We start from the raw sequence: 19,433 nt of genomic DNA on the forward strand, positions 1-19,433 counted from the left end.
ACACACACACACACACACACACACACTCACGCGCACACACGCACGCACCTCCCCCGCCCTCGCGCGCGCCGCCGGCTGCCGGGCGGCGCGTGCGGGGCGGTGTCGGGCGCTCCTCTGCTTCCCGAGGGACCTCGGTTGCCAGCACGCGCGCGTGCCCGCAGGCCCGCACGCCCTACCACCTGCCTTCGGCCGCCACTCGCGCCCCAGGCGAGACTGCTGCGGTGAGGCCACGGGCCTCGCGCGCGCAGCCCCGCCCTCCCTGCACCTATCAGGCTAACGCAGTCCACCTGGAGCCAATCGCGGCACGCGAGGGGCGGGGCCGGCCGCGTGGCTCTTTAAAGTAACGTGCTCGAGCACCGCCCCGGCGCGTGGGCAGCTGTCAAGACGCCGGGCTCGCGCTCGCAGCCCGCGTGCCGCAGGCGGCCGGCACGCAGCGGAGCCCGCCGCAGTTTGCTCGGGGATTGTGGGATGCGGGGCGCCTGAGAGCCCCGGGAGAATGCTGATCGTTGCGGGGAGCCCAGCTTTAACTGCTGGGATCTCTAGCTTTAGCGGCTGATCTTTTTCACGCCGGAAGCCTATTCTCAGGTCCTCAGCCCCGAAAATGCAGCAGCGCGGCGCTCGCAACAGACCCAGGACTTGACTCCCAGGAAAGGAGCAGGGATCCTTTTGTCCTAACTCCCTCCCCTGGTCTGGAAAACAGCCACAAATAGCCCGTGGAGGGAGACTGCCGATAGAATATCCCCCTTGGGCGTCTGATGGTGGGATTTCCTGACAGTCCACGCCACGTCGCTCCTACCCTAGCCCCAGCACGTCCTGCAGCCAGGACTGACCGCCCGCGTGAGAACGAGCGCGGTGCTGATGTGTATCCTTCTCCCGGCCTGAGCAGAGACCCCGGAACTGGGTGAGGAACAGTGAGTCTAGGGGCAGTTGGGACCTTGGCTCCACTGGGCTGCTCCGGGAGAATAGTGCCGACCTGGTCGCGCGTGTTTGGAATCTAGCGCCCACTTTGCAACACTTCTTCACCCTCCTGCCTTACCAGCAGGAAGGTCCTAGCCTCTGTCTCATTCTTCCGCACTCACCTAAGTGGCCGTCTATCTCCTTTGCATCAATATGCTCAGATTTCAGAGTGAAATCCATAACTACTGTCCCTGTGGAGCCTAGCACGGTGGCCCGCATACAACAGGTTCTCAATAAATGTTCATTAACTTGAAGTTACATTTAGCATTATTTTACTAAGATTTTACAATTTTGGTGGTTCCAAAATCCATATAACTTCCATCTCTGGTTTTGAAGTTTCTATCAAAGAAGACTCATAGAACATACAGTTTAGTATAGATATCCCTGTATTTCATGTATATTATACAAAGGAGCAACTGTCACTCCATGTTGAACGCTTTAAAAACAGTTGTATAATAAAGCTGTAGATGACTAATATCTGAGTTTGTAAAAAATTTTAAATCTCTAAAATCATTAAGGCAAAGACATGGCCCTTTCAGCCGCTAAGTCTAATCATAGTAGAATAAGGATCTATAAAGGAAAAAAATACTTGTCTTAACTAACTTACTGCAATAAACATTCACACATTAAAATTAGAGAAAATAACTTAGACTTTAAACTTTCTGTTTCACAATAATAAAAGCAGGAGGGTTTTCTATGTCGGTGCACTTGTTCCCAAACATTTCTTGTCTTCTCTATGGTAACGTGGAAGCTTTTAAGGAGAGTTGCCGTTCTAGAAGCTCCAATTTAACCTGTTTCCTCTTGCTACACCAACAGTTTGAATTCAGAAGTGGCCATCAGGAAACAGATGCACTAGCTACACAGGCAGTCTCCGTAAAGTATTTGCACTGGTAGTGACAAATACAACTCAAATTGAAATGTTTGTGATTCAAACACAGATGAAAACTGCATAAGGAAAAGAGTGGAAAGCCATCAATTACCAAGAAAATTCCTAGACACCTATGCTGGTTTGTCCCATGGGGGAGAGAAGACACACAAATCCCTTAACACTTATCAAGAAGACAAAACTGAGGGTGCCTGGGTGGCTCAGTTGGTTAAGTGTCTGCCTTTGGCTTAGGTCGTGATCCTGGGGTCCTGGGATTGCGTCCGGCCTTGAGCTCCCCTGTTCCCCGGGAACCTACTTCTCCCTCTGCCTCCCTGTCTCTCATGAATAAATAAATAAAATCTTAAGATAAAAAAAAACTAAAAGGAAGGTAAAACCAAGTGGTCATGTCAAATACAAAAGAGTGAGGTGTCATTATTCTCAAAATTTGCTCTCCAGTCTCATACATTTTTTAAAGATTTTGTTTGTCTAGTTGAGAAAGAGAACGTGAGAGAGAGAGAGAGCATGAGCAGGGGGAAGGAGGAGAGGGAGAAGCAGACTCCCCACTGAGCAGCAAGTGGACTGGACCTTGATCTCAGGACCCTGGGATTATGACCTGAGCCGAAGGCAGACACTTAACCCACTGAACTACCCAACCCTCAAGTACATTTTCATGTTGTTTGTGCTATAAATTTATATTTATGACTGAAGACTTAGTAAACCTTCATCTTAGATGATTAGGTAATAAAGTTTTTCAAATGCTACTTTTCAGGGGATTCAGTTGACATAGGTATTTGCTGAAAAAGATCTCTCGTAAAGAAAAGCCGTTTTTTGTATGTACAGTGAGTCATTAAGCTGCCACATGGGGGCCTTATTTGATAACGCTTTTTCTTAATTATCCTGAGCAATATGTCCAGGGTCTCCTTTTTTCTCTAGAAGACAAATCTGGAAATAATTAATCAATTATATCCATTACTAAGTGTAATACTATTATAAAGCCACATGAGTTTTCACACTACTTTTTCCACTTTTTTCAGCACCAGTGGCAATTCTTTATTTCATTTATCTGAGCATTTGAACAAAGGTTATTCAGAGAGTTAAAAAGACTCCCAAGAAAAATAATGAAAGTAGTAGATGCCTAATTTAAAGTGTAAGAATTCTATAGACTGAATGGACAGACCATCTTTATTCACCATTTTCCCAACCTCCTCTTTCTCCCCATCAAGTAAGACCATTACAACTGTAACATGTCTTCACATATTAATATCCTTAGATCTCAAGTGCTATAAGCAAGAGAGATTACCAAACCATTGATTATTTTAATCTCAAAGAAGTGGAATTTCTATGCATGCCTAAACACAGGAGCCAGACAGAAAAGATGGATAAATTTGAAGACACAATATTTTTTAAAAATCCACAAAGTGAGGGAAGGGGATGTGAAGACAGAAGTGGAGGTTAGAGAGGAGAGGAGACACTACACTGCTGGCTTTGAAGATGGAGGAAGGGGGCCAGGAGCCAAGGAGCACAGGGGGCCTGTGGAAACTGGAAAAACAGCCCTCACAAACAAATGCCCTGGGAAATAGTGGAGACCCGTGGGCCCAATCGGGCATGGAAGCAGGAATGCAGAGAAAACTGGACGGGGGCAGCCCAGGCCCAAGGACTCCATGCTGCTAGTGCACTCGTGTGGAGGCCTCAGCCGTGCAGGGAGGATCTGCTACGTTTCATTCTCATAGAACCTTGATATGGACAGAGGCATGGTTCAAGGCTGGAGCGTGTTGAGGGGATGAGGGGCCACCCCAAAATGGAAGATAGTGAGTGAAGAACTTGAAGTCCTTTGGCAGAATGGACCAAAGGCAGACCATGAAGTCTTTCTTCTCTTCAGAAAACATCAGAGGAAGGACCTGACAGGAAGGTATAGCTACCACCATTGTCTTAGGGTTTCCACATCCTGCTCAGGACCGCTTGCAAGAAAGCAGGGACTACTTTCACACATGGCTTATGAGACCCAGTCTCATCCTTCCCTGGTCTCTGTACTGTTTTCATTGGCCCCACGAGCCAGTCCTCAAAAATATTTATTGGATGAATACAATAAATGAGCAAATGAACAAGTGAATAAATAGACAAGTTAAAAAGAATCACATGTTGTCACAAAATATCACCATTTTTCTTAGCGTGGAGGTGCAAAGCTGGCAGTGAGATGGAGATTGGAAAGGATCCCTTTTTTCTTTTAATCTCCCCAGGAAGGACCTGAATAAACATATCCCTCCCTACAGTCAGACATACTGGCAGGTGTCCTTGGGCCCAGAATAGAAAGGTGTGGCAGAGCTCTGTTGCTGCTGCTGTAATTGGCATGCAGGCAAGCACTCCCAGGCCTCTCCCAGCGCATTAGAAATCTGAGGGGGTGGGTGCTAATAACCCATAATCAGGGTTGCATTTGCCAACAGCCAAAAGAAAAATGAACCTTTAATTGAGCAAGATTTGGCATCAATCAGTGATGTGACTTTAGTCAGGCAAAACCGACAGATTACAAGTCAGACATCCAACTGTGAGAATTGTTCTCTCCTGGGGTGAAGAATGCAAAAATGGAAATAAATTGCATTTCTTACCCACCCAGGACCATAACTCACTGTGAAAAAAAATAGTGTGTATTTGTTTTTAAATCTTCTTGAGTTCCTTTTTTAAGTTATGTTTTAGCAGAGCTTAATTTATTTTGTAACTCCAAGCCCCTTCACAGAAGTGTTGTGTTTTATTATATGCTGATGCTCGTTTCTAAGGGACAGCTGAATATAATTAAATTAGCAACTACCTCGCCAGAGAGCCGAAGAAGGAGCTTGAAGTAACAGTAGCAGGCCCGAGAATTCTGGCAGGATGGTGGTGATGGGTCAGCAGAGGTTTGGGATCTTTTTGAATTCCCACCCATATATACAGAGCTACTAAGAAGCAAAAACCAAGAAACCCAGCTGTGGACAACATTTACCACAAATCTCACTGATGAGATATTCCCATGAACCCCAAATGCAAAGAGGTTGGGATAAACCACCAGCGGTAGCAGCTCTGGATGCTCTCAGCAGCTGTGAGAAAGCAGAGGGAAGTCTACAGACCTAGAACAGGGAATTCCAAAAGAGCCAAAAGGTGGGAACACTTGCAGGCCTATAGAGAATTGTGCAGGTACTGGGAGGGGTTTTGCCCAATCCAGGCAGGGAGTGGGAGGGGCCTGCAGTCAGCTCTGAACTATGAACTTTCCAAACTGACTGGCCAGGGTTCCCCTTTAGGAAAAGACCCCTCGGCAGAGGAAACCGCAGAGAATATAATCAAAAGTGAGACTGGTGCTTTGGACTGACAGCTGGCCCACAAAAACAGGTGAAACCAGCTGCAGATACTTGTGCTGATGACCCTGCCTCCGACCAACTTTAGGCAACCAGGTTCGTTCTCTGTTGCTCTGGAGTCATTACTTTGTTGACCTATCTGGACACAGTTCTGCAACTCAACTCTTGTCACTCTTTCAGACAGTTTTGTATTCAATATCCAGGTTCATCATAATTTCAATCAGTTAGCCCTAGTTCTGTCCTCTGGAGTTAAAAAGAAGTCTCCTCCCTCCTCCGTGTAATGTATTTCAATCATTTGACAACAGCTACCAAAGGCCCTCTAAAAGCATCTCTCTTTCAGGCCAAACATCGCTAGTTTCTTCAAAAGCTCCTTCTGAGGGGCGCCTGGGTGGCGCAGTCGTTGAGCGTCTGCCTTCGGCTCAGGGCGTGATCCCGGCGTTCCGGGATCGAGTCCCACATCGGGCTCCTCCGCTGGGAGCCTGCTTCTTCCTCTCCCACTCCCCCCTGCTGTGTTCCCTCTCTCGCTGGCTGTCTCTCTGTCAAATAAATAAACAAAATCTTAAAAAAAAAAAAAAAAAAAAAAAAAAAGCTCCTTCTGAAATATGGCTTCCAGAATCCTCAACCTTGGACCCTGCCTCTGGGCTTATTACAGTTCAAGTCATAGTAAAGCAAAAAAAAAAAAAAAAAAAAAATCCAACCCTGGAACCAAAAAGCTTATATTTAAATTCTGGAAGCTCTGCCTCCTGAATAGTCTATTATCTGCTCTGGACCTCAGTTTTCTTATCTGTCATATGGGAATAATGTTACATTATAGATTTATATTGAGGGTCAGTGAGATAATAAATGTAGCCACTTTGAGAACTCTAGAGCATGGACAAAGTAAACATCAATGTTTGGGCACAATTTCTCAAAGTTGTAATATCACTGGTACCCCAACGTGCATAACTTGTATTTCTAGAAAGAGATCATTCCAGAAGTGATCTGTTGTAAAGAGGATTTGGTGGGCTCTCTTCTCCCTTATTCTAGTCTCTAGGTTTTTCTTAATACAGTTTGGGTTACATGAACTGGGCAGGCATATCACATTGTTGGTCCTCATTGAGCTGGCAGTAAGCTGTGTAAGAGCCATTCCACTGACTCTAGTTTTCTTGATTGTCTTAGACAAGGTCACAGCAATGTTACCCAGCACTTTAATGAAGAGAGCTGCTCTCAGCCCCATAAAAAGGACCTCTTACGCTAAATTAGACCAGTCCATCATTCTTTCCCCAACTCAATCCTAAGGAATATTTTTTCTAAGGGAGGGAAAGTACAGAGATTTCTGCACCTTTCTCATTTAAAAACATTTAAAAGAAAAATTCACCAAGCAAAGTTCTCCATAAACAAAGCAAAAGAAAAATGACAGACTAGGAAAACAGACTTGAAAACTAATATCATGAACAAAAGCCCATTTCCTTTTACACACAGTACTCCTACAAATCAGTAAGCACTGTTTCACTGGAACAATGAAGGTTGAAGCCAAATGAAGGGGGAGAGAACAAGGGGAGTGGCATAGGGGAATATTAAATAGAGGAATGTTGGTATTTTATCCCCATTGTGGTGGTGTTGCTTTTCACCAAATCTCATGACTTGAGCATATTTTAAAGCTGACAGAATGAATCCACTAGGAAGGAAAGGTTAGTAAAATAAGAGAAAAAGTGATCAGAAGAGTGAATACAAAACAGCAATGGGATGCGAGACACAAATGGATGGATTGCGCTTTGGTTAAAGGCACCAATTTGCAGTTGTAACCAGAGAAAAGAATAGAAGTGTTGGTGCAGATGTAAGTAGTTTTGAGCTTTTATTATTAGAAGGTCCGTGAAGTTCCCACCTGACAGCTTCTGCGTTATCTGCAATATGAAAGACATCACCAGTTGAGAAATTGAAATAGTCCTTCTAATAGTGACTAGTAGAATAAGTTGGCTAATGAAATCTAGGACTCCTGGTCAGTGTTTGAGGACCCATTTGAGGGTGTAATGGTAAAATCACATTGAAACATAGCCACCCTGTCTAGTGATTTTCTTGAGTATTGTTATTGTCCTAGACATCTCATTTGTCTGCCATAATGAAATACCATAGTTTTGGTGGTTTTAAACAATAAGAATTTATTTTCTCAAAGTTCTAGGCTGGGAAGTCTAAAATCAACATGCCAACCAGTTTGGTTCTTGGTGAGAACTCTCTTTCTGGCTTGTCAATGACTGCCATCTTCCTGTGTGTTCACATGACCTCTTCTCTGTGTGCAGAGGATGGGGTTGGGGAGTGGAAGAGAGAGAGCAAGATCTTGGGTGTCTTTTCTTGCAAGGGCACTAATCCCATCCTCTGTGTCCACCCTAATGAGCTCATCTAACCCTAATTACCTCCCAAAGTCTCCATCTCCGAATATTATCTCATTGAGGGTTAGGGCCTCAATGTATGGATTGGGAGTAGGGGGGAACACAAGCATTCGGTCCAGAACAGTTAGAATAGTGGCATGCAGGTAATAAGGAAGATATTGATTTCAAGCAAGAATAATCATAATAATCATACAGTTACACAAGTAAACTGGGAGAAGAGGTTGGATATTGTGGTCAGAGAGCAGTAGGCTTAAATTTGCAGTTTTGATTACAGCAGTTATGGGTGATGACAAAACCCAAGGTTGTAATCATGGTATTGTGTGGCAGTGGAGGAGTGTATGGGTAGGTCTGATGATGAGAGCAGGTAAAAAAATTCGGAAGTCAGAGTGTTGAATGGCCGTTTATGTGTTATGAAGTCACCCAGAACTATGGCAGGATTTAGAACACACAGTAGCTGTTGTGTTTTCTTACCTCCAATAATTTAGGGGGAGTAAGCAGAAGATTAGTAGATGACAGTATTGTCAAATTACCTAAACCTCAAGGATTGAGAGCAAATTTTGTTCGTTTGCTTGCTTTTTACAAGAGATGGGGAAATAATGGTCTAGAAGTGGCAGTAGAAACCAGGAAGGACACTATTCTTCTGGCTCTAAGGTATGAAAGGGATGAAAATATTTCAAAACAAAACAAAACTAAACAAAACAAAAATCTGTTTGAAAGTACAAGGGAAGCAGGAGTCCTCAGGGGAGATCCAGGCTTCCGTTGAGGAAAGAGGGTGGAGAGACCAAAGAGCAAAAATTGAGAGGTCATCATGGAAGGGGTGGCAGACAAGGTCAAGATCAAAGAAGTGCAAAATATGTTGGTACAATAAGGTATGGACGGTGAGGCTGGTGTTACCAACTGTGTTGAAGAATACCTTGACAGGTGTCACAATTTTTTTTTAAGAGACTTTTTGAGCAATGGCTGAGCAAAACAAGGTGAATTTGGTCTTACAGTTTCCTTAAGGAGGCACCACGGACCCTTAGTTCAGAGGGCTTTTGCTTCCTTTCCTTCCCTTCCTTCCTTTCCTTCCTCCCTCCCTCCCTCCCTTCCTTCTTTTTCTTTTTCTCTTTCTTTCTTTCTTTCTTTCTTTCTTTCTTTCTTTCTTTCTTTCTTTCTTTCTTTCCAAATCTTGGAGAGGGTTGTTAACAAATTAAAAATTACAGACTCCAGACATTGCATGGATTATATCAACTAATCTTCAGAACCATTCTCTGAAGTAGGTACTGTTATATTCTACCATTTACAAACAAGGAAACAGAGACTTAGAGAGGTTAAGTAACTTGCAGAAAGTCACACAGTCGCAGAGCCAAGATTAAAATCTTGATCTGTTAGATCCATTCTTTTTTTTTTTTTCATTTTGCCACCCTTTTGTTTTTAAATTGAAGTATAGTCGACACACAAAGTTACATTAGTTTCAGGTATACAACAGTGATTTGACAAATTTATATGTTATGCCATGCTCACTACAAGTGTTGCTATTTTGTGTCACCATGCAAACCTATTGCAATATCATTGACTGTTTTCCCTATGCTGTATCTTTCATCCTTGTTACTTATCTATTCTGTAACTGGAAGTCTATATCCCTTACTCCTCTTCACCCGTTTTGCCAATCCCCCCTTTGCCCCTCTGGCAACCGTCAGTTTGTTTTTTATATTTATGGAGCTGTTTCTCCTTTTGTTCACTGTTCTGTTTTTTAGAGTCCACATATAAGTAAAATTATATCGTATTTGTCTTTGTCTGACTTGTTTCACTTAGCATAATACTTTCTGGGTCTATCCATGTTGTCACAAATGACAAGATCTCATTCTTTTTATGAGTGAGTAATATTGCATATTTTATATATATATATATTATGGGTGAGTAATATTATATATATATATATATATATATATAATATATATATATATCACATCTTCTTTATCCATTCACTAGCAACACTTGGGTTGCTTCCTTATCTTAGCTATTGTAACTAACGCTGCAATACACATAGGGGTGTCCGTATCTTTTTGAATTAGTGTTTTCGTTTTCTTTAGGTAAATACCTAGTAGTTGAATTACTAGAGTATGTGGTATTTCTGTTTTTAATTTCTCAAGGAAACGCCATACTGCTTTTATCAGATCCATTCTTTTTCCTAACACGTTTTGCTACCTTTTTAAGAAAGTAGCTCCAGGTGAGCCTTAAACACAAAACCTCTGCTTTGCACACATCATGCTTAAGAATCAGGAGGAGTTGTGTACAATGACCAGTTGCACCACTCATGGACTAGAGTCTCCAGAGTCGAGAGGAGCAGAGCTCCAGTTTCCATTAGGCTTTATAAGAAAGGTGGGATGAATTTCTTCATTGGAGCTAGCAAGAAAGTCCCCTGATCAATGTAGGGAGGGCAGCAGTCTTTTCATTTCTCTCCTCCATCTTACCCTTCCTTTTGCACTAGAACGTTAGCCTCATGTTGTAACCAGATTGAATGATTTTATACCAAAGGGAACCATTGTCAGCATTCTCCAGCACATTATTTTCGGTTTTTACCCACCCTCCCCTTCTGTGTTTCTAATAAGTATCACCAACATTTTCTATGTCCCCTAATGACAATAAAACTGTTCTGCAGCACCATAATAACAAAATAATGTTCCATGGTGTGCTTGTATCATAATTTATGTTGAATTTCCAGCATTTTTCCGATTATGTGATTTTACATGGCATTAGCAATACAATATCTGCATGTCCATGATTACTGCTTTAAGAGAAATGGTTGCATACACTTTTTGACTCAGAAGGTATTGTTGAGTCAAACCATATGAAAAATTTTAATGGATACAAATTAAACTTTTCTCTAGGGATGTCTTACCAATTTACATTCCTACTAACAGTACATAAGAGTGTTTTCTTACAGACTTTCTCACTCTGGGAGCTATAAGTCTTTTTGTTGTTTTATTTAATAAACTTAGCAAAGAGCATTATCGTATTTATACTTTTATTTTTTATTAGTAGTGAAATTGCACATTTATTTCATGTTCTTACTGGTAACTTAGTCTTTTGGTTTTGCCTATTTAAGCCCTTTGCCTATATTTTCTAAAAGAATATCAGTCTTTTTTTATAATGGCTTATTATCATATTGGTCTACTATGCATATAGCAACTACTTTTTCTTGCTTGTGGTTGCCTCACTTATGGTGCCCATTAAGTTATTATATAGAGACACATTGAAATGTCTTATATAAATGAGCTTTATCAATCTTTTCCTTTATTGGTTTTCCTTTGGTCATTTTAGAAAGCTCTTTGCCATTCCCAAGATTATAGAGATTTCATGGTTGCTTGTTTCTATCAAAAATAATTCTCATTTAAAAACCTATTTCTGTAAAAATGTCTATGCACTATGTCTCCAGGAGGACAGATATCATGTTCATTATGTTTAGCATCTGGTATATCTTTGTTAGTATTCAATGAGTATTTTTTGAATGAAAAAAAAAAAGGTCATCTATATGGACTACATGAAGATGTGGAATTAGGATATAACTTTATTTTTTTCCAAATGATTAACCATTTGTCCAATTCTACTTATTAAATGAGCCATCTTTCCCCTACTGATTTGTGATATTAAACTTATCATGTAATAATTTTTACATAGTAATTTGCACTTGTAATAAAGGTTTGTGTTCTTGATAATAAATCCACAGAGACAACTAACATAAATACTTCACAGCAACTTTTTTCAAGATATCTCTCGAGGCATAGAATAGAGATATATGTACTTAATTTTACCCAGATGGGCTCATGCTATGTACAGTTGATGTATGTTTTCACCATCTGTCACTATTTGTGTTTGTTTGTAATGTTTTCTTCCTTTAAAAAATTGTACATTTTTTTGTAGCCAAATATACATATTTTCATTTTTATGGTTTCTGAGTTTTCATGCTTAGAAAAGCTTTCTGTTATGCTTAGATTATAAAAATGTTTACGTATCTTTCTGTGGTATGTTTATTTTTCCTTTTTTTGGGGGGGGCATTTGTATATTGGATACTTACAGAACCTATCTTGATGTAGGAATCAATTGGTTCTAAAAGTCTAACTTTTCCAAATGGCCAATAGTTTTCCAATGGTGGTATTAAATAATGCATTTTTTCCCACTGATATGAAATGCTACCTTCATTAGGTACTAAATATTTCTATATATTTGAGTCCATTGCTGGGTTTTCTATTCTGATCCATTGATTTATCATCTGTGAGCTAGTGGTACCAAAATTGAATAAGTACTGAAACCTTATAATTCTTTTAATTATACAGTAGGGCTAGTATCTCCTAATTACTTCTTTCAGAATATTCTGGTATAATTCTGGAATGCCTATTCTTTCATATAAACATTAGAATCATTTTGACACATTCTCACCCTCCCCCCTCCAAGAAGCCTATAGAAATTCTGATTAGAATTGTATTACATTTCTAGATTAGATTAAAAAAAATAACAACTTTATGATATTTGCATTGTTCTAAGACCATGGTATGTCTCTTTATTTCCTTGCATACTCTTTTTTTTTTTTTAAAGATTTTATTTATTTGACAGAGAGAGAGAGAGAGCCAGTGAGAGAGGGAACACAGCAGGGGGAGTGGGAGAGGAAGAAGCAGGCTCCCAGTGGAGGAGCCTGATGTGGGGCTCGATTCCAGAACACCAGGACCATGCCCTGAGCCGAAGGCAGACGCTTAACGACTGAGCCACCCAGGTGCTCTTCCTTGCATATTCTTTTATTTCACTTGGTGGAGTTTTATAGTTTTGTCATAGAGTTCTAGATTGATATTATGATTTTTTTTCTTCCATTGTATTTTTGAGTAGATTTAATTTTTACATAGGGAAACTATTCATTTTTGCACAACTACTTTTTTAAGTGTGCTTATTGCTTTTAATAAGTTTTCAGTTGATTCTCTTAGGTTTCCAGGAAAACAACCATATCATCTGAGTTTATTCATGTAGCACTCATAACATTGACAAGCACTTGTTAAGTATGCAATAAGCATTACATGGAATTATTACGATTCCTATTATTATTTATCTTAGTAAGTTATCAGAAAGACTAAATTATCCAGGATGAAGTAAGTAGGTTTACATTTTTGGATCTTGGAAAAGTAATTCTAAATTTCATCTGTAAGTGTAAACATGCAAATATAGCCAAGACTATCTAGTAAAAGAAAAGTAACAGAGAAGACATGCTTAATCAGATATTAAAATATGTTTCAAAGTATATAAAAACATATTATGAAATATAAAGACACTAGCTCAAAAACAGAAAGATTAATAGTGAGTTTAGTGCAGTAACAGAAATTTCTTTAACATCAAGAATTTATTTCATAGCTAAAAATATGTGCATACCAATTTTACAAATTCTACAAAGTAATTTTCTATAAGTTATCTTAAGCAACATATTCAAATGTAAGCTCTTAAAAATAATCATCTTGGGGATATTTTGACAAAAGCTAAACATCGGTGAGAAATGGGTTACTCACAAACTTCTAAATGTGATTTTAAGCAATGATATCAAGGACAAGAAGAATTCTATGGTCATCATTCAATTCTTTACCAAGCTTATGTTTAATTTCTTGTGGTTCATATAATTGATCTTGATAATGAGGTTAATATCCTCTCACATATTGGTTGGCAGACTTTGGAAGCCAATGCTTAGTGGTTATATTAATTTTCTATTGTTATATAATCATCACAAACTTAGTGGCTTAAAAATACCCATTTATTAATTTACTGTTCTGTAGGTGGCTGACTTCTCTGCTCAGGGTCTGATAAGGCTGAAATTACAGTGTTAGCTAAGCTATGTTCTTATCTGGAGGCTGTGGGCAGAATCTACTTATGAATTCATTTAGGTTGTTAGCAGAATCCAGTTCCTTCTGGTTGTAGGAGTAAGGTCCTTGTTTTCTTGCTGGCTGTTGGCTGGGGATCACTCCCAACTCTTAAAAATCACTCTCAAATCCTTTCCATATTGCTTCCTCCATCTTCAGATCAGCAACAGCGCATAGAAATCCTCCCATGCTTTGAAACTCTCATTTTCTCCTCTGCTACCAGCAAAGAAAACTCTGCTTTAAAAGGGCTTATGTGGGGGTGCCTGGGTGGCTCAGTGGGATAAGTGGGTCCAGCTCTTGGTTTCAGCTCAGGTCATCATCTCATGGGTCACGATCTCATGGGCTGTGGGATGGAGCGCTGTGTGGAGCCCTGTTGAGCCCTGCATTGGGCTCTGTACTCAGCTGGGAGTCTGCTTGAAGATTCTCTCCCTCTGCCTCTCCCCCCACTCAAGTGTTCTCTCTCTCTCTAAAATAAATCTTCAAAAAAATAAAAAGTACGGTGCCTGTGTGGCTCAGTCAGTTAAGCATCCGACTCTTGATTTTGGCTTGAGTCATGGTCTCGGGGTTGTGAGATTGAGCCTGCATCAGGCTCTGCCCTCAGTGGGAAGTCTGCTGGAGTCTCTTTCTCCCTCCCCTTCTGTCCCTCCACCTGCTCTCTCTCTCTCTCTCTCTCAAATAAACACATCTTTTTTTTTAATCTTTTTTTTTTAAGATTTTATTTATTTATTTGACAGAGAGACAGCCAGCGAGAGAGGGAACACAAGCAGGGGGAGTGGGAGAGGAAGAAGCAGGCTCCCAGCAGAGGAGCCTGACGTGGGGCTCGATCCCAGAATGCCAGGACCACACCCTGAGCCGAAGGCAGATGCTTAACGACTGCGCCACTCAGGCGCCCCTCAAATAAACACATCTTTAAAAAAATTAAAAATAAAAAATATATTAAAAAAGGGCTCATGTGATTTGGTTGAGCCCATCTAGTTTACCTCCCTATCTCATGGTCAACTGATTGGTAGCTTTAAGTATTTCTGCAAAATGCCTTTTGCCACATAAAGTAATGTAATCATGGGCACAAAGGCATAAAAGGCAGGGAGCTGAGATCATAAGGACCGTTTTAGGACTTTGCTACTACACTGGTGAAAGAAGCAATGTATTCCTTAAAGTCGTTAATTTTGTTAAATGTTTGTTAACTTGGTGTTGTCCTCCCAGCTCCAAACCATTTCTTTTTTTTTTTTTTTAAAGATTTTATTTATTTATTTGACAGAGATAGAGACAGCCAGTGAGAGAGGGAACACAAGCAGGGGGAGTGGGAGAGGAAGAAGCAGGCTCATAGCGGAGGAGCCTGATGTGGGGCTCGATCCCATAATGCCGGGATCACGCCCTGAGCCGAAGGCAGACGCTCAACCGCTGTGCCACCCAGGCGCCCCCCAAACCATTTCTATTGGTGTTCTTAAGGCATTTTGTTATGGGTAACTTCAAAGAGACCATCAACCAAATGGGGGTCTCCAAGGCCTAGGAAAACAACATTTGTCATTTTTACTCACTCAATGTATATATTTTCAATTGTTGTATTAATCAGGGTCCTCCAGAGAAACAGAACCAATAGTATATGTATGTATATAAAAAGATGGATATGGTGCACCTGGGTGGCTCAGTCAGTTAAGTCAGTCAGTGAGTCTTGGTTTCAGCTCAGGTCATGATCTCAGGGTCATGAGATTGAGCTCCGGTGTGGGCTCAGCACCAAGTCTGCTTGATAGTCTCCCTCTCCCTCGGCCTCCAGCTCCTCCCCCCATTCGTGCTTTTTCTCTCTCTAAAATAAACAAACAATCTTTTAAAAAGATAGATATAAGAGGAGATTAATTATAGCAAGGAACTCATGCAATTATGGAGGCCAAGAAATCCCAGGATCTGTCATATGCATGCTAGAGAACCAGGAAAACTAGTGGTGTAATTCAGTCCAAGTCTGAAGGCCTGAGAACCAGGGGGTTGGTGATGTAAGTCTGACTTCAAAGGCCCAAGAATCTGAGGGTTGATGGTGTAAGTCCTGTTCTGGGTCCAACAGCCCGAAGACAGGAGACAGTGGATATTTCCACTAACAGAGAAAGGTAATTCACCCTTTCTCCCTTTTTATTCCGGTCAAGCCCTCAGCCGATTGGACGATGGTCACCGGAATCAGTGAGGGTGATCTTCTTTACTCAGCCTACTGATCCAATGCTAATCTCTTTCATAGACACCCTTACAGATGACACATCCAGAAATAATGTTTTGGGACCTATCCCTAAGCCCAGGCAACTCGATGTGTAAAATTAAACATCACTGGGCTAGGCTGTGGGGGTGCAATGGTAAGCAAAAATGTTTGGATTCTTTGAGTTTAAGGTTTAGATGAGAGAGAGAGAGAAGTGTTAATACAAACTCATGACATAAACACATATAAACATATGTAAATTTACAGTAAACACTCCATAGGAGAGAAAAATGCGTAAAAGAGAAAGTTGGGAACAGGATTCCAGGAGGTACTATTTTCATAGACTGTAATGTCAACAGTGCTCCCTGTGTCCCTGCAGGGGTGTCAGGGAAGAAATACAATAGAGCTGAGGTGTGAAGGAAGAATTAGGAATGACTTAGGGAAAGGGGGTGATGGTGGCAGAAAGCATGTAGGCAGAATGAAGAGCATGTACAAATGATCTATAACTCGAGGAAATCCACTGTGCCTGAGGTCAGTGTGACTGGAGCTCAGAGTGAAAGGGGGACTCTAAGGGTGTGGTTGAAACTAAGACCAGAAAGGAGGATAGGATTTGCTTTATACAGAGCCTCATGGATCACATTAAGCATTTTGATTGATGAGGGAACAGAAGGCAAGCTGAGGACAAAGCAGAAACTGACACCCCGCAACCCCCACCCCCACCCCCATGGGATGTATGTGACGTTCCTCAGGCACTCCTGGCTGCCCTAAAGGACAAAGAAATAGTTAACCTATAGATACCACGATCCCACACCACTTAAGTCTCCCTCAGTTTACAAATGTCTTAGCAGTTTACAAGAACGAAGCATTTCTACCAATAACCTAGCTTCCGGAAGGGACTGTAGATATGATTAAATGTCCTTATAATCTGCAGCCTCCAGGAAGGTCCCAACCATCTTAATGTTAATGCCTTGCTAGAGGGAAAAACAATCTTCACTTGACAATGGCAAGGCTTCTGGTATCTTGTGAGTCTTCTTTAACATATGAAAGTATTTTCTCAACCTCCCTTTTTCCTTACTTCCCCCAACCCCATGGTATATAATCAGCCACCCCTCACAACCCGGTGCAGCAGCTCTTTCTGCCCATGGGTCCTGTCCCTGTGCTTTAATAAACCACCATTCTGCACCAAAGGCATCTCAAGAATTCTTCCTTGGTCGTCAGCTCTGGACTACACCCCACTGAACCTCACCTATATTCCACAACCTCATCATTGATCTTTATCCTAAGAGCACTGAGAAGCCCCGGAACTGTTCATAGAAAAAGGCTGACAAGACCCTAGCTGAGTTTTGACGTGATCACTCCGGCTGCAGTGTGGAGAATGATTGAAAGCAGCAAGTAACAAGTGCTGCTGAATTATGATTTGACAGCACTCAGGATGCAACACTTCATTAGAGTTTCCCTAATAACTTAGGGTCATAGGCATTGTGATTGAAAACTCCAGTTCCCATTTAAAAGCCTTAGTATGTCCCTAATAACAGGTACCCATACTGTGCAAACTCATGTACTGGACCAAATTGTACTTTGTAGAAGAAGAAGAAAAATAATACCAAACAACAACAACATCAACAACGACCTCCACTGCTTTTACAGTAATATACCTGTGGTGTTGCCTTACATGGGAAGCCTATAAGTTGCTGTTCCTCGGGGTTTTCTAGCCATCCACACTGTGTGAGGTTGTTGTTGGAGAAGCCCATCTTTATAATATATGAGAATCCCCACTTGATATATGCCTCATCAAGTTTTGGTTGTTTGGGTCATTATCATCTTCTATCCAAGAAAAAATTAATTAAATTAGAGAACAGAGAAGAGTGTGAGAATTTCTTGGGCAGTGATGAAAAACTTTTGTCTCTTTCTTTCTTTCTTTCTTTCTTTCTAACAATTTCCTTTAGACTCCATTATTGGAGGGCAACCCTTTCCTTCAAAGCCATATGTATGTATATATTAGGCCATTTGTCTCTTTTTTTTTTTTTTAAGTTTTTTTTTTTTTTTTTTTTTGTGACAGACAGCCAGCGAGAGAGGGAACACAGCAGGGGAGTGGGAGAGGAAGAAGCAGGCTCCCAGCAGAGGAGCCCGATGTGGGACTCGATCCCAGAACGCCGGGATCACGCCCTGAGCCGAAGGCAGACGCTTAACCACTGCGCTACCCAGGCGCCCCAGGCCATTTGTCTCTTTTTATGCGATCTGCCCCAGGAAGTTCAGAACTAATCATTAGTCTGAAGTAGAGTAACTGCGTAGGTCACAAATTGAACGTCTTTTTATCAATTCACAGGCTGTAACCCATTGCTTTCTGATTTTCCACTTATAGTTTTATGACGGAGATGATACGCCTGTCCTGCCCTAATTCATAGGGAGAATCCAAACTGGTTCTAGCCTGTGCTTGGGTATGGAATGAGACTTTCTCCTACCCACAGCCCCACACAGGTGTCTGTGACCTCACCCTTTGTGCCCAAACCCTGGGAAGTGGGAAGTGGGTCTGCTAGTGTGGGATGGAGGAGGAGGAAGCTGAGCAGAGCATCTGTTTGGCAGATGATATCTGGTGGGTGGAGGTCCTTGTGAGAGACAGTCCATTTCAATTTAGTCCCTAGATCCTTAGGGTGCCGTCTTCCCCCCCCCCCCCGACCATCCTTACCCAGCCTCAAGGATGGTGGCTCACTCATTCTTTCCTCTTTATTGATTTTTTTATTATTTCATTTTATTTTAACTAGTGAATATTTTTTAAAGGCAATGCCTGAGTGCAGAATTGTCCCGGTTATGCTCAGCAACCCCCCACTTAAGTGAAATTTAACAATCAGACCAATGTCTTAAACCATTTAACAGAACCCCAGGCCAGCAGATCTAGATAATCTTATTTCACTGATTTTGTTATTTCCAGTTTACAAGGATGGGCAGAAATCTAAATAATAGGATGGAGTAAATAGAACATATAACCTAAATCAGCCCATATCTCATTCCTATGGGCTTGTCCCCTGCTCTGCCTTGCCCCATATACACTTTCTCTACCTGTATCAGTCAGTGTTATGCAGAGAAACAGAGCTAACAGTGTGTGTGTGTGTGTGTGTGTGTGTGTATGCTATTGTATATATGTATGTATTGTATTATATGTATATGTATATACTATTGTGTTATATGTGTATATAACAGTATAGAGGGGCACCTGGGTGGCTCATTTGGTAAAGTGTCTGCCTTTGGCTCAGGTCATGATCCCAGGGTCCTGGGATTGAACCCTACATCTGGCTCCCTGCTCAGTGGGGAGCCTGCTTCTTCCTCTCCCTCTGCTGCTCCCCCCATTCGTGCTCTCTTTCTCTCTCTCTCTTTCCCTCTCTCAAATAAATAAAATCTTTTAAAAAAATAACAGTATATATAAAATACTATATTATACAACTATATATATAATCCATGTTGTGTATAAAATATTATATATTTATAGTATATATTATCTATAAAATTTATCCTATGGGAGCCAATTCCCAATCCAAGGACAGGGTGAGATGAGATGAGAAGTCCCAGCTCAGCAGTGAGGCAGGAAAAAGAAAAGAGGTGAATTCCTCTTTTCTTCAGCCTTTTGTTCTACTCAAGCCCTCACTAGCTTAGATGATGCCCACTGACATTGGGGAATGAACTCTGCTTTACTGAATCCATCAATTCAAGAGCTAATCTCATCCAAAACATTTTCACAGGCAAACCCAGAAGTAATGTTAATCTGGGCACTCAATAGCCTGTTGAATTGACACAAAATTGACCACCACTCTACCTAGTCCTGCTTAACGATATATGCAGATTTTCTTGTTAACTCTCAAAGGATACGGTGAATAT

Source organism: Ursus maritimus, unplaced genomic scaffold, assembly GCF_017311325.1.
Source record: "Ursus maritimus isolate PB19 unplaced genomic scaffold, ASM1731132v1 scaffold_3, whole genome shotgun sequence".
In the NCBI taxonomy this organism is placed as follows: domain Eukaryota; kingdom Metazoa; phylum Chordata; class Mammalia; order Carnivora; family Ursidae; genus Ursus; species Ursus maritimus.